Source organism: Myotis brandtii, unplaced genomic scaffold (genome assembly GCF_000412655.1).
Source record: "Myotis brandtii unplaced genomic scaffold, ASM41265v1 scaffold393, whole genome shotgun sequence".
NCBI lineage: Eukaryota > Metazoa > Chordata > Mammalia > Chiroptera > Vespertilionidae > Myotis > Myotis brandtii.
Window position 1 is genome coordinate 466011 of NW_005365070.1, and position 13507 is coordinate 479517.

The following is a 13507-nucleotide window of genomic DNA, read 5'->3' on the forward strand; positions in this document are numbered from 1 at the left end:
TCACCAGCTGCTTTTCTGGGTCCTCTCTCTTCTATAAATTGTTCAGTCCTTTATTTCCCTCTAAGAAACTCACAGAGGGAAATGCTGATATGTGCGAATAGTTCCCCTTCTTCAACAGAGTTTGAAGGGTAGGAGGAGCCCTAAGGTAGAGTTCCAGATACTTTTGAATAAGAAATAAGAAATGCAAATGCAATTTTATATTTTGATTAAAAAGTGTGCATCTGGACAACTAAATTACAGGTTTCAACTTAATGCAAATGTAATAGGAACACCAGCTGTCTCTTAATTGGAGCCTTACAATAATAAATGCATGCTTTTATTTAATTTTACCAGGACAATCGTAGTTGATAACACACACATTTGCAGGAGTCTCAGTGACAAGCTTAGCAGTGCCTGGGCTGCTTTCCTGCAATGAACTGCTTCACCCTCGTAGAGGTGTCCAGATGCTCTGCAGAAAGTGCAAAGACATCACAGGCGGTATTTAAGCAGCAGTTAGATTGAGGAGTGGAGTGAATTCTCAGGCTAATTATATTTTTTTCATTTTGCCAGACTAATCGAAATAGAAATTTCTAGCTAATTTTAGGCAAGAAATCAACCTCTGTTTGTTAAATGCGAGATAATAGAAGCAGGGTCATAATGGTTAGAAGGAGAACACTGGCACAATTTAATACCTGAGAAGAAAACCTCGTGGCGTTTGACATGCACTGTGAAAGTGATCAGGACAGTGTTCAGGACAGTGTCTGATATGTTTGTATTACTGAGTGGAATCTTAGTATAAGTCCAACAGAAGCCAGGAATTTTTGGTTATTTGGGGGGGGGGGCGGTAAGAAAGGCTCTAATTCGAAACCACCTCTCCCCACCTCCCTTCAAACTTGCCAAATTACCTGCACTACTCTAAAAGTCAAATTTGGCTGACATATAGGAAGTAGCTTTGGCAGTCCAGGAACTACCAGTGAAAATAGGAGGTGTTGGCTACTACAGTAGTCTGGAGTGAAAGGCAAAGCTGAATTATATAACATTATTCCCAATGATCTAAGAAATGAGGAACTCTTATCACAGTGAGTCAACAAAGGAGTCTTTATACTAAGCCTAACCTGGGTCAACACCAGTTCTCTTACCTCTGTCCACCACTGCAAACACCATCTCCTCTGGGACACTCTGGGTTTCCCTAATCCCATATAAACTGGATTGGTTATAGATTGTTGAAATAATTGTTTGATCAGAAATTTAAGGCCAATTGGCTAGTTCTCAGGATAGCATAGCCTTAACATTGTGTCTTGATTGAAATTTCTGACCAGTGAAAGTTGCAAATGAGACTTTATTATTCCCTTTTTCACACTGGAGGGGAGAGGAACCTTGTAAACAAATTTTAGCCTCGTAAATGTCCTCCTTTTATCCAGGGAGGTATGACCTGCACAAATGAAGCTAGGTAAATTTCCATGCAACAGGTCACTAGAGAGTTTTCAGAGATGGTAGGAAATTGCTGTCCCCTCCCCTCAGCATTTTAAAAGGGCTCATTTGCTCTCTGGGGCGGACTCACCTTGGAATTACTTTCCACTTTAGTAGAGTGGTTAGAGCTAGCTAACATTTTTTTCTTTCCTTTTCTTCCTCTTTGGCATGATTGAGGGCATGACCCAAGGAAAATTGAGTTGTATAGTGACTGATCCACTAGATGAGTTCCTAAAATAATGTATGTACATTATAGTCTCTGAATACTTGTTCTCCTATTGTACTTTGGGCTAGTTGATGAGCTTTGTCCTATGCACCAGGAGGTCACAGGTTTGGTTTCATCTGGGCACATGCCCAGGTTGTGGGTTTGATCCCCAGTGGAGGACTTGCAGGAGGCAAGCCAATAGATGTTTCTCTCACATTGACGTTTCTGTCTCTCTCTCCCTATCCCTTCCTCTCTGAAATCAATAAAAATATATTTAAAATAATAAAAACATAACCTATTATCACTTAGGAATATGCCTGATGTGGAAATACTACATGTCAGGCACTGTACTAAGAAGAAGTTTCCCAAGTAAACTCATTTTTAATTCTCACAATGATCTCTATAGGGTGTGTATTATTGTGTTTCTATGCTAAGAAAAGGAAAGTGAGGCTCTTTCAAAGTAACAAAGCTATTAAGTGGCAGAACCAGGACTCAAAGTTAGTTGTCTCTGAAGGCAGTGCCCATGCTTTTAACTACTACATAGTACTAAACACAGGTAGTATGTGGTCAAGTTGGATTTGAACTCAAACACTTGCTCCTTCTAGTATGTCACACTACCTCTCATTGATATGGGCATTTTAATCAAATTCTACAAATAAAATGAGGAAATGTATTAAAATAATTTAAGTATTGATCAAGTATTGTTTACCCCAGAAATGTAAAGATGATTTCAGACAAAAAATACCAATCAATATTGTGGACAAATGTATAATCATCTTAGTAAATTGCAAAAAGGCATTTGATAAAATCCAACTTCTTTTTATGGCTAACATATTTTAAATATAGAATTAGTGAACTATCCTTTAGCATGATAAAATAGGTATATTCAAAAAACATAGAACTAATTTCCGACCTATTGGGAAAACAAAGGCATTTCCCATAAAAACTGGACCAAAACAGGGAACTTTTATTCATTTATAAATTTAGTGTTTCTGAGAAATTCTTGTTTTGGTAGTAAGGCATGCAAATAAATTAGAAGTAAATATTTGGAAGTAAGAAATTAAAGAAAATTTTCAGACAACACAGTAGTATATACTTAGAAAAGCCACAGAATCAACTTCAAATGATTAGACAAAACTATAGCATACAGCAAATTTAAAAAATACAAGTAAGTGTTTGAAAACCAATAAAATATCTACCAGTAAGCCAATCAAAAGGAGAAAAGGTAACATTTACAATAAAGCAAAAAACATTAAAGTGTTTGGAAATAAGTAAATATATACACAAAAGTGTGAGCAAAAGAAATAATTTGAAAACTTAAAGGCAGAAACAAAGAAAAATCTGAATAAATGTAGTCATACTTCATTTCTGAATGGGAGCACAGATGGCATGAAACTGATACTTCTTCACAGGTTGACTTAGAGATGTAGACAATTCAAATGAAGAAATGTAGATAGTTTTAATGAATTTTATTTCAAAAATTATATCATACTAATTTGTAGTAGCAATTGTACATTAATATATAGGGAAACAAAAGTTTAAAAGAATATCAAATACTAGAATATACATAAATTAACAATAGATGAAATGGCAGATTCTGAAGCAAATCAGAAATATTGATTATTAAACAGCATAATTAGACCAGGAAAAGACTCTAGTAAAAGTAAGAATTGAATGTTTGATGAACAAAGCAGGAAAACAATGGGAAAATTCTGATTATTACATAAATTCACCTGCAATAACTGCTCATGAATATGTAGAGGAGGTACAAAATGATTCTTCTACATGAACTAAAAACCTAATTATTTAAGTGAAACTAAAAAATATATTAAAACTAGACTGGAGTATTTAACATAACCTTGGGGATTTTTAAAGTTTTGAAGTAACAGAAAACATTGCAAAGAAATACTGGTCAGAGAGTACTATGTAATACAAAAATGTAAAATCATTCTCAAAACAAAGATTAAATATTGGAAATATTAGGAAGATTATCAATAAATGAATAGCATCTAAACTGTATGCACAGGTTCTGCAAATTTACAAGACCATCACTAGATCTCCAAGAGATGGATGGTCAAAGGGTATCATCACAGCTAGAAGAAATAGACATTGTTCTAACTAGGAGGCACCATTTGATACTTAATTTCATTGACAAAACAATTTACAAAACAAAATTGTAAGGTTCTGGAAGAATAGGCTCATTCAAGTTGCTGATGGCTTTTCGAACTAGGTCAAGAATCATAAACATATTCATAGTGCTGGAACTAAAGGTCCCAATTCTGGTAATAATTCAAAAAAGGGAAAAAGAAACCTTAGTTTAAATATCAAAAGCCTTAGATGTCCAACAAGAGGGGAATGATAGAGCTATTTATTATATACTAGAGGTCCAGTACATGAAATTCATGCATGGATAGGGTCCCTAGTGGCTGCCATCTGCTAGCCAGGGCCTCCCTTCACACCCACCTTGGCCTGACACCACCCGCTCACCTGCTCCACCATCCCTCTACGGTCCCGCTTTTGTAGGGGGCCCACTGGGGCCAGCAGCGCCTCCACTGCTGCCTGCTGCTAGCGCTGCATTCCACACTGCCCTCTCATGGTCAGCGCATGTCTAACTCCTGGTCGATCTAACTCCTGGTCAGTCGAGCTCCCACCCTGTGGGGACAATTTGCATATTAGCCTTTTATTATATAGGATTAATTCAATGAAATAATTGGAACACTGTAGGAAAACAGAAAATTGTATAAGAGATAACATTAATAGAAGGTTACAATGCAAAATTATTTTTTTCACTTTGATTGTATCCAAGAGTATTCATAAGGATAATGATCAGGAGAACCCAAAGATTTAGATCTAGGTTTTTAAAAAAGCTAATACTGGGGAAATGTTTTTAAATTTTTATTACTTTCAAAATCTGTTTAATTATTATGTTGACCACTATTATGTTGAAGAAGTATTTTAATGTGAGAATTAGACCTCTGTTTTAAATAAACTACTTGTATTTCTCTCATGTTCTGCCACTTCTATCTATCTTCCCCTGCATGTCTCAATATCTGATCTTTTATCTTCTACTAGAGGCCCAGTGCATGAAATTCATGCACGGAGGGATGTCCCTCAACCCAGCCTGCATCCTCTCCAATCTGGGACCCCTCAGGGGATGTCTGACTGCCGGTTAAGGCCTGACCCAGCAGTCAGACATCCCTCTCACAGTCTGGGACCGCTCGCTCCTAACTGCTTGCCTGCCTGCCTGCCTGCCTGATTGCCCCCTAACCGCTTATGCCTGGCAGCCTGATTGCCCCCTAACCGCTCCCCTGCCAGCCTTATTGATGATGCCTAACTCCCCTGCTGGCCTGATCGCCCCCAACTGCCCTCCCCTGCCGGCCTGATCACCCACAACTGCCCTCTCCTGCCACAACCAGCCTCCTCGGCCTGGACCAGTCTCCTCCACACCGCGCAGAACTGTGGGATCCCCAGGCCTCACTGTGCGGAGTGGCCACTGGGCCCTGCCTCCACTGTGTGTGTGGCCATCTTGTGGCGGCCATCTTGTGGTGATGTCACATGAGGGAGGCGCGCAAGGGCGTGATGCCACCTAGGCTTTTATTATATAGGATGGATATGTCTTTGGTCCTCTGTCTTTTTCTTTATTTCTCTCTATTCTCTCTCTCTCTCTCTCTCTCTCTCTCTCTCTCTCTCTCTCTCTTTCTTCCCTCTCCCCTTGCAAAGAACTTTATTAATCTTTGTTTCAAACTTTATTCCCAGGCTTCTTCAGCTCCATTAGCTGCAAAGAGTAACTTGTGTATAAGTAAATACTGAAAAGAGCTGCAGTGTCCAAGGAGCTTAGGCTTAAAAATATTAGCGATCTTGATTTTATCAGATCCATTTTAAAAAATTGAAAAAGCAGTCATAATATAAAATAGCAGTTCCCAGTAACTTAAGTTTATCTTCTTCAGAATTTGACAATTCAGTTTGCTGCATTCTTGGAAGCCTCATCAAAATTCACCAAAATATCTGGAAATTCATCATCCTCATCCTCTTCCATAGCAACTGATGCTTTTCCACCTACAGATTGTTTGGGCAGAGCTTCAGCCATTCTCCTTAAACTAGTCAGACTGTCTGCACCAAACTGGTATAAGATGCTGGGTAGCACTTCTGTCACCTGCTCTGTCTCAGCATGACCTGTAATGATGAAAGTGTTTGCTGCCAGATATGTCTTAACTTTAGGGTTGTTAAAGTGGATCACTGTTTCTTGATTTGTGAACATATTCGCCTCTTCAATACCAGAGATATTGTTTACCCCTATCTTCTTTAAGGAGAACTGAAGTTTTTATCATCTGCTCTAGCTGTTCTGTGAGCCACAGTCTTCTTTCTGTGAGCAGTTCCTTTCTCACCAACATACACTTGTGCCTACAGTTTGGCTAGTTTCTCTTGGTTCGTGATAGTTGCTTTTATCTTGTTGGAGAGGAAACAGAGGCCACATGGGGGACAGGGTTGGTGCTCAGCAGGCTCTTGAGCAGACCAGCTGAGAACAGTGCACACATGCTGAGACGCAAGACTGCAGCTAGCTCCAGCTATGTCTCTCTTTCTCTTCTCCTATCCCCCTACTTCACCTTTTCCCCCCTTTTATACTTCTTAGCTCTTTGTGTGATTCTGTTCTTTGAGTGGTTAAAATAGGGACAGATATGTATTTTATTTATTTTATCTGTTGAAGAAAATATTGCTTTTGTTCATTTAAAAGTGAATAAGCTGAATTAATTACTTTTGAATTCTTTTTTAAAGGCATGTGAATTTAATTATATTTTAATTATATATTCATGGCCAAGGCCAAATCAAATGCTTCTGCAAAGCTGTAAACTATATCAAGTGGAAAGACTTCATATCATAATTCCAATGAATTTATCATCACAAAAAGAATGAACATAAATATGAAAGATTTACATTCACGTGTATAGGAAACCCTGCTATTCCAATTTTCAATTTTCTAAATATCTGATTTCTAGTCATGCAAAAACATGCTCTAACCTCTATGAAACATGTTAATACAATAATTACAATCTTGCTTGTATTTTGCATTCATGATATTGTGAATGTAATATCTGTATGAACAGTATGAACAGGTATCCTTAATCATAATACCTGAGATGATACTGATTCACAATGAACAAATGCAGCAAATGGGCAAGAGATTTTAAAAAATCTATTGGAAATACAGGGGTGGGCAAAATTAGGTATACAGTTGTTTGTATGGAAAAATATATAATACAAGAATAAATTCAAGAATAAACTCTGTGTTTTGTTTACTCACGACTGTAAACATACTTTTGCTCACCTCACCCTTTTATAGTAGTGACCTTGGACAACTTAATCTCTCTCGATTTCCTCATAAATAAAATGCATACAATTCTAGAACGTTTCTTGTAGCATACAGGTATACCTCATCTTATTGTGCTTCTCTTTATTGCACTTTGCAGATAATGTTTTTTTTTTGTTTTTGTTTTGTTTTTACAAATTGAAGGTTTGTGGTAACCCTGAGTAGAGCAAGTCTCTGGGCATGATTTTTCCAACAGACTTAGATGTTGGTTAGCATTTGTTAGCAATACAATATTTTTAATTAAGGTATGCACATTTTTAAATATATATTTTTATTATTTTTATTTTTTTATCTTTTTATTTCAGAGAGGAAAGAAGAGGAAGAGAGAGATAGAAACATCAATGATGAGAGAGAATCATTGCTCAGGTGCCTCCTGCATGCCCCCCCACCCCCCACCGGGGATTGAACCCACAACCCGGGCATGTACCCTGACCAGGAATCAAGCCATGACCTCCTGGCTCATCGATCGACACTCAACAACTCATCCACGCTGGCCGGGTAAGGTATGCACAATTTTTAGACATAATGCTATTGCACACTTAGTAGACTAGAGTATAGTGTAAACATAACTTTTATATGCACTAAGAAACCAAAAAATTCATGTGGCTCACTTTATTGTGGTGGTCTAGAACCAAACACACAATATCTCTGAGGTATGCCTGTGTATTGTAGGATTAAATATAACAAGGTTTTGAAAGCACATGCAATGCCTGGCACATAGTTAGCACTTCATCAAAGGGGGAGGACATTGCAGATTTGGAGGCTCAGTGTGCACATTGGCTTAGAGGAAGGAATTCAGAGGGCATGTCAGGGAAAGAGAAGATATTGGCTATAGTTGTGCTGGAGAGTGAATTTAGTAAATCTTTTTACTTACAGAAAATAGGATTGGTCACACTTCAACTATACCTCATCAAGTCTTCAGAGTAGCCACCAGATTTAAACATCCCTTTCGTTTTTGGAGTGAAGGGAGGGTGTGAGAGGCAGTTCCTTGTCAATCTTGTGTGCAACGCAGAAAGAAAGAAGGTGTTATCAGCCCCACAGTAACTTGGACTTCTATTAGCAAGGTCAGAGTGCTGGATCAATGGTCTGTCTCTGTCCTTTCAAACAGGGACATGGCTGAAATATTCTGGATATAGAATGAGAATATGTTCTTCAATGGTGAGTCTATGAGCTGATGGCTATGTCAGGTCTATCTGCTGATGCTATTTAAGAAGGTGGAACTTAAACATGAGATGCTGATTGGTATAATATAGTGATTAAGGGCACAGATGTTAAGGGCACAGATCCTACAGCCACACTGCCTGCATTCACTTACTAGGAGTGTGACCATGAGCAAATGACCCTCTCTGCGACTCAGTTATTTGTTTGAAAAGTGGGGACAATGATAGTACCTCCTTCATGGGGTTTGTGGTGAGAATTAAATAAGATAACATTATGTAAAACACTTAGAATGTTGCCTATCAGATCATGAAAGCTGCCTATTTTTATCCATGTACAAATATTCCATTATCAGTTTCTCTTTTGATCAGAATAATCTTTTCCATGGGCCCAGGGAGAACACATCCCCATATACAAAAGAGAAGTATCATGCATTCTCTCTCTGATCCTAACTTGGGTGGGGCATAACAAAAGCCATAAGACAATGGCATTGACACCAGAGAGACTTTGCAAATGACTATAGAAACCAGACAGAGATTAATCCTGAAATCCTGGGTTGGGTAGGGGCACTCTTCCTCTCCAGGCTGCAGTGAGACTTGAAATTTTCTGTCATCATGCTTTAATGTCTTCAGAAAAACCCCTCTAGAAATGAACAAATTACCCAGGAAGAATAACACATTAACCCATTAGCTGGATGAACACTTTAGCAGATTACTTTGATCAGATTACTTAGCTTCAGGAAGCTCAGCGGTAAAGCCAGCAGATGAAGGAAAGTTAAATGGTGCTGAGCGGAAAGAGGGAAAGGGCATCTGAAGGGCTGCTGAGGGCTAAAGCCTGGCAAAACCAGCATCTGCGTGGTTTATTTTCTCTATATTTTTCATATTCCATACATCACATAGTGTAGGGCCAGGCACACAATCAGCAGATGTTTATGAAGTACCTGCTGAGTAAATAAGTACCTATAGTGGACAGAAGTCTCCAAACGCTTCAGGGATATTCTATCTTGCACACAAAAAACTACCAACTAGGTCTGTAGTATAACTTGAAGTCAGGTAGTGTGATACCTTCAGCTTCGTTCCTTTTTCTCATGATTGCTTTGGCTATTTTGGGGTCTTTTGTGGTTCCATACAAATCTGATGATTTCTCATTCTATTTCTTTAAAAAGTGACATTGGGATTTTGATGGGTATTGCATTAAATCTGTATATTGTTTTGGGTAATATGGCCATTTTAACTATGTTGATTCTTCCAGTCCATGAACACAGGATATTTTTTCCATTTTGTTGTACCTTTTTTCAATCTCTTTTAATAATGCTTTGTAATTTTCAGTATATAGGTATTTCACATTCTTTGCTAAGTTTATTCCTAGGTATTTTATTCAAATTATACTACAAAGCTCCGATAATTAAAACAGCATGGTATTGGCAGAGAAACAGACAGAAAGATCAATGAAACAGAATAGATAATCCAGCCATAAAACCACATGTATATGGACAGATAATTTTTGACAAAGGAGCCAGAAATGCACATTGGAGTAAAGATAGTCTCTTCAATAAATGGTGCTAGGAAAACCGGAAAGCCACATGCAAACGAAAAAAACTGGATTACAGTTTGTTCCTATGTACAAAAATTAATTCAAAATGGATCAAGGACCTAAACATAAGACCTGAAGCAAGAAGTTACATAGAAGAAAATATAAACACCAAACTTATGGACCTGGGTCATAGAGAAGAACATTTTATGGACTTGACCCCAAAGACAAGGGAAGTAAAGGCAAAAAAATAAGTGAATGGGACTATATCAAATTGAAGAGCTTCTGCACAGCAAAAGAAATAGACAAAACAAAACAAACAAGCAGCCAACCAGATGGGAGGTGATATTTGCAAATAGTAGCTCTGACAAAGGTTTAATTTCCAAAATATATAAAGAATTCTTAAAACTCAACACCAAACAAACAATCCAGTCAAAAAGTGGGCAGAGGACCTGAAAATACACCTCTCCCAAGAAGACATACAAACAACCAATAGATATATGAAAAGATGTTCAGCCTCACTGGCAATTAGGGAAATAAATCAAAGCTACAATGAGATACCAACTTATACCTGTTAGAGTGACCATTATCTACAAGACAAGCAATAACAAGTGTTGTAGAGGTTGTGGAAAAAAGAGAACCCTCATTCACTGCTTGTGGGAATGTAGACTGGTACAACCACTATGGAAAGCAGTCTGGCGATTCCTCACTCAAAATATTAAGAATTGAGCTACCAAATGACCCAGCAACCCCACTCCTGGGTATATACCTGGAAAACTCGAAATCATGTATTTGCAAAGATACATGCACCCCTATGTTCATTGCAGCATTATTCACGGTGGCTAAGACATGGAAACAAGGAAAGTGTCCCATGATAGAGGGCTGGATAAAGAAGATGTGGTACAAATCCACAATGGAATACTACTCAGCCATAAGAAAACATGAAATAGCACCATTTGCAACAACATGGATGGACCTTGAGAACATTATGCTACCTGAAATAAGTCAGACAGAAAAAGGTAAGAGCCATATGATTTCACTCATATGTGGGATATAAAACTGAAACATATGAACACAAACAGCAGAGTGGTGGTCGCCAGAGGGAAGGAAGTGGGAGGGAGAAGGGGGTTCTAATATGAGAAGAAGATTTGACTTTGGGTTTTAGGCACACAGTGCAATACAAAGATCTTGTAACATAGAAATGCGCACATGAAACCTATATGTTCATGTTGACCAATGTCACCCCAATCAATTTAATAAATAAAAATTTTAAAAAACTACTGACTAGAGAGGGTTAAATAGTGGATGTTGACCTGCTTCATAGGGTGAGGCAAGCACTTGAGGCTGGGAACAAAGCATGTACTAAGAAAGTACTCAAAAAACAAGTGGAGTATAATGATGGGCACTCCAGAATCAAACAGGGGTAGAAGATCCAAGCATAGAGGTGGTACACATTCAAGAAAATGGCGAGGCAAGATTGATCCAAAGAACCAGGAGAAAGCTGAGTTTCCAAGAGAGAGGAAATTAAGAAAAGAAGTAACTTTTTTATTGAGTGCCTTCTTTGTGTCAGGCACTTTCACTGATCTTATCTAATGTATTCCTCCCAATAGGGCCAACAGTAATTGTCTCTATTTTTTATAAGTGGAACAGCTAATCATCAGAAAAGCTAGGCAAAAGTAGCATACTGAAATCACTTAGTGCACAGACTTGGACCTAATCTATTTGGGCTTAAGTCCTGGCTCTGCCACTTATTAGTTGAGTGGTCATAGGCAAGTAATTTAACCTCTCTGTTCTTCAGTTCCCTCAGAGAATCAATATAGTACCACCAAAGTTCCCCGGGAAAACATAATTTTCTATATTATTCCTTTTCCAGGCATATGACACTGAGTCATAAGAAATAACAGCAATGGAAAAGGGCCAGATGCACACTGGTGTACTTGAGCTAAGTACAAAAGGAGATGTAGAGTTATTTTTAAGATACACTTTATTTCTAAAGTGCTTTCTGAGCCTTAAATATACTGTACAGTCATATCACTAAAGGAAAACAGAAAGTTACCTAAGTTCTGAAAACACTTGATAAGAGTAAATGAATGTGCAAGATTTCCTTGATCAGAGACCTTCATTCCAATTTGATGCAAGCCATAAATGAAATGACTTGGCTGATTATGTCAGTCCCCCATGAACATTTGTTTACATCTAAAAACTTCTACACATAATTGCTGTCTCTTCTCAGGGGAGGCCCAGCTGGGATAACAAGAAGTGTTGTAAGGTTCTATGGAGGTGTGATCACCGTTTCGGCATGAATCTGGCACTGCATGTCCGCACTCTGTCTGCCTTGGCAATTGGATCCATCAGTTTCCCTCCTTCACATAGCTAAAATTAGCTAACGAGACAGCAGAAGTCTTGGGAAAGAGAATACAGGGCTGTAAATAACATTCAGATCTGGTATGCCATGGAACAAAGACCCCAAGTCCACTTTGCTCCTGAGTCATAGTCTGTAATTACACCGTAGTTATGGTGTTCTTTCAAAAAGGCAATGATAGTACCATCTGATTATCTGAGAGAAGGGTGTGGATGGAGATAAGTCAGGATCAAGGACATACCAAAAAAATACCAATTTTCCTTAATCAGCTTTTTAAACCTTTTATTATTGTGAAAACAATATAGATTTGCTTTTAAATAAATTAATCCTCACCCAATGATATTTTTCATTTTTTAGAAAGAGTAGAAGGGAGGGGAAGAGACAGAGAGAGAGAAACATTGATGTGAGAGAGACATCGATTGATTGCCTTCCACACAGGCTACGACCAGGGGCCTGGGATCAAGCCTGATCAGAGCCTGGGATCAAGAACAGCCGAGGTACATGCTCTTGACCAGGATAGAACCCATGACCCTTCAGTCCATGGGCTGATCCTCTAACCCCTGAGAAAAACCAGTAGGGAGATATTTTTTTAAAAAAAAAATTTATTGAGTTATGATTGACATAAAAAGCTGTACATATTTTATATGTGCAATTTGATGAGTTAAGTATACACTTGTGGAACCATTACCACCACCAAGGCCATAAACATATACACCACTTCTTTGTTTCTTACTTGTTGTTGTTGCTGTTTGGTGATAAGAAAACAATATAAGATCTACCCTCTTAGCAAATTTTAAGTATATGGTATTATTAGCGATAGGCACTATTCTGTATAGTATATTCAGAAATTATTTATTTTGCATCACTGAAACTTTGTAACCTGTAAATATGACCTACCCATTTCCCTTTCTCCCCAGCCCCTTGAAACCACCATTTTAGTCTTTGCTTCAATAAGTTTGAGTATTTTAGATTCCTCATATATGGAATGGGTTATTACATAGTATTTGTCCTTTGGTGTCTGACTTATTTAACTTAGCATAATGTCTTTCAGGTCCATTTATTTTGGCATAAATGGCAGGATTTGTCTTTTTAAAAGCTGAATTGTATTCCATTGATTATTACATTTATTCTTTAAACGGACACTGCTAAAACTGCTTTTAGTTATCTTGTCAGAAATGTTTTTTTTTTCAGAAGCCTTGTAAAAAAGACTTTCCTAAACTCATTACAGAACCTATATGTGTCCCATTCACTGAGAGAATATTAGAACTTTTTTAGTGTCTTCTTAAATATACCTTTATTATAAGCCTTGTGAAATGTTTCAGGACATGTATGTTTTATTATAATTTTTTCTTTTCTTTTATTTTTACTTTATATTTATTGTTTACACTATTGCAGATGTCCCACTTTCCCTCTTTGCCCACATCCCCTGAACCCAACC

At 37.8% G+C, this 13507-nt stretch overlaps 1 pseudogene; it reads right to left on the reverse strand.

Annotated features, from left to right (window-relative positions):
• Nucleotides 1-5612: 5612 nt before the first annotated feature.
• LOC102242072 lies at nt 5613-12024 on the reverse strand (annotated as a pseudogene).
• Between the last annotated feature and the right edge of the window lie 1483 nt (nt 12025-13507).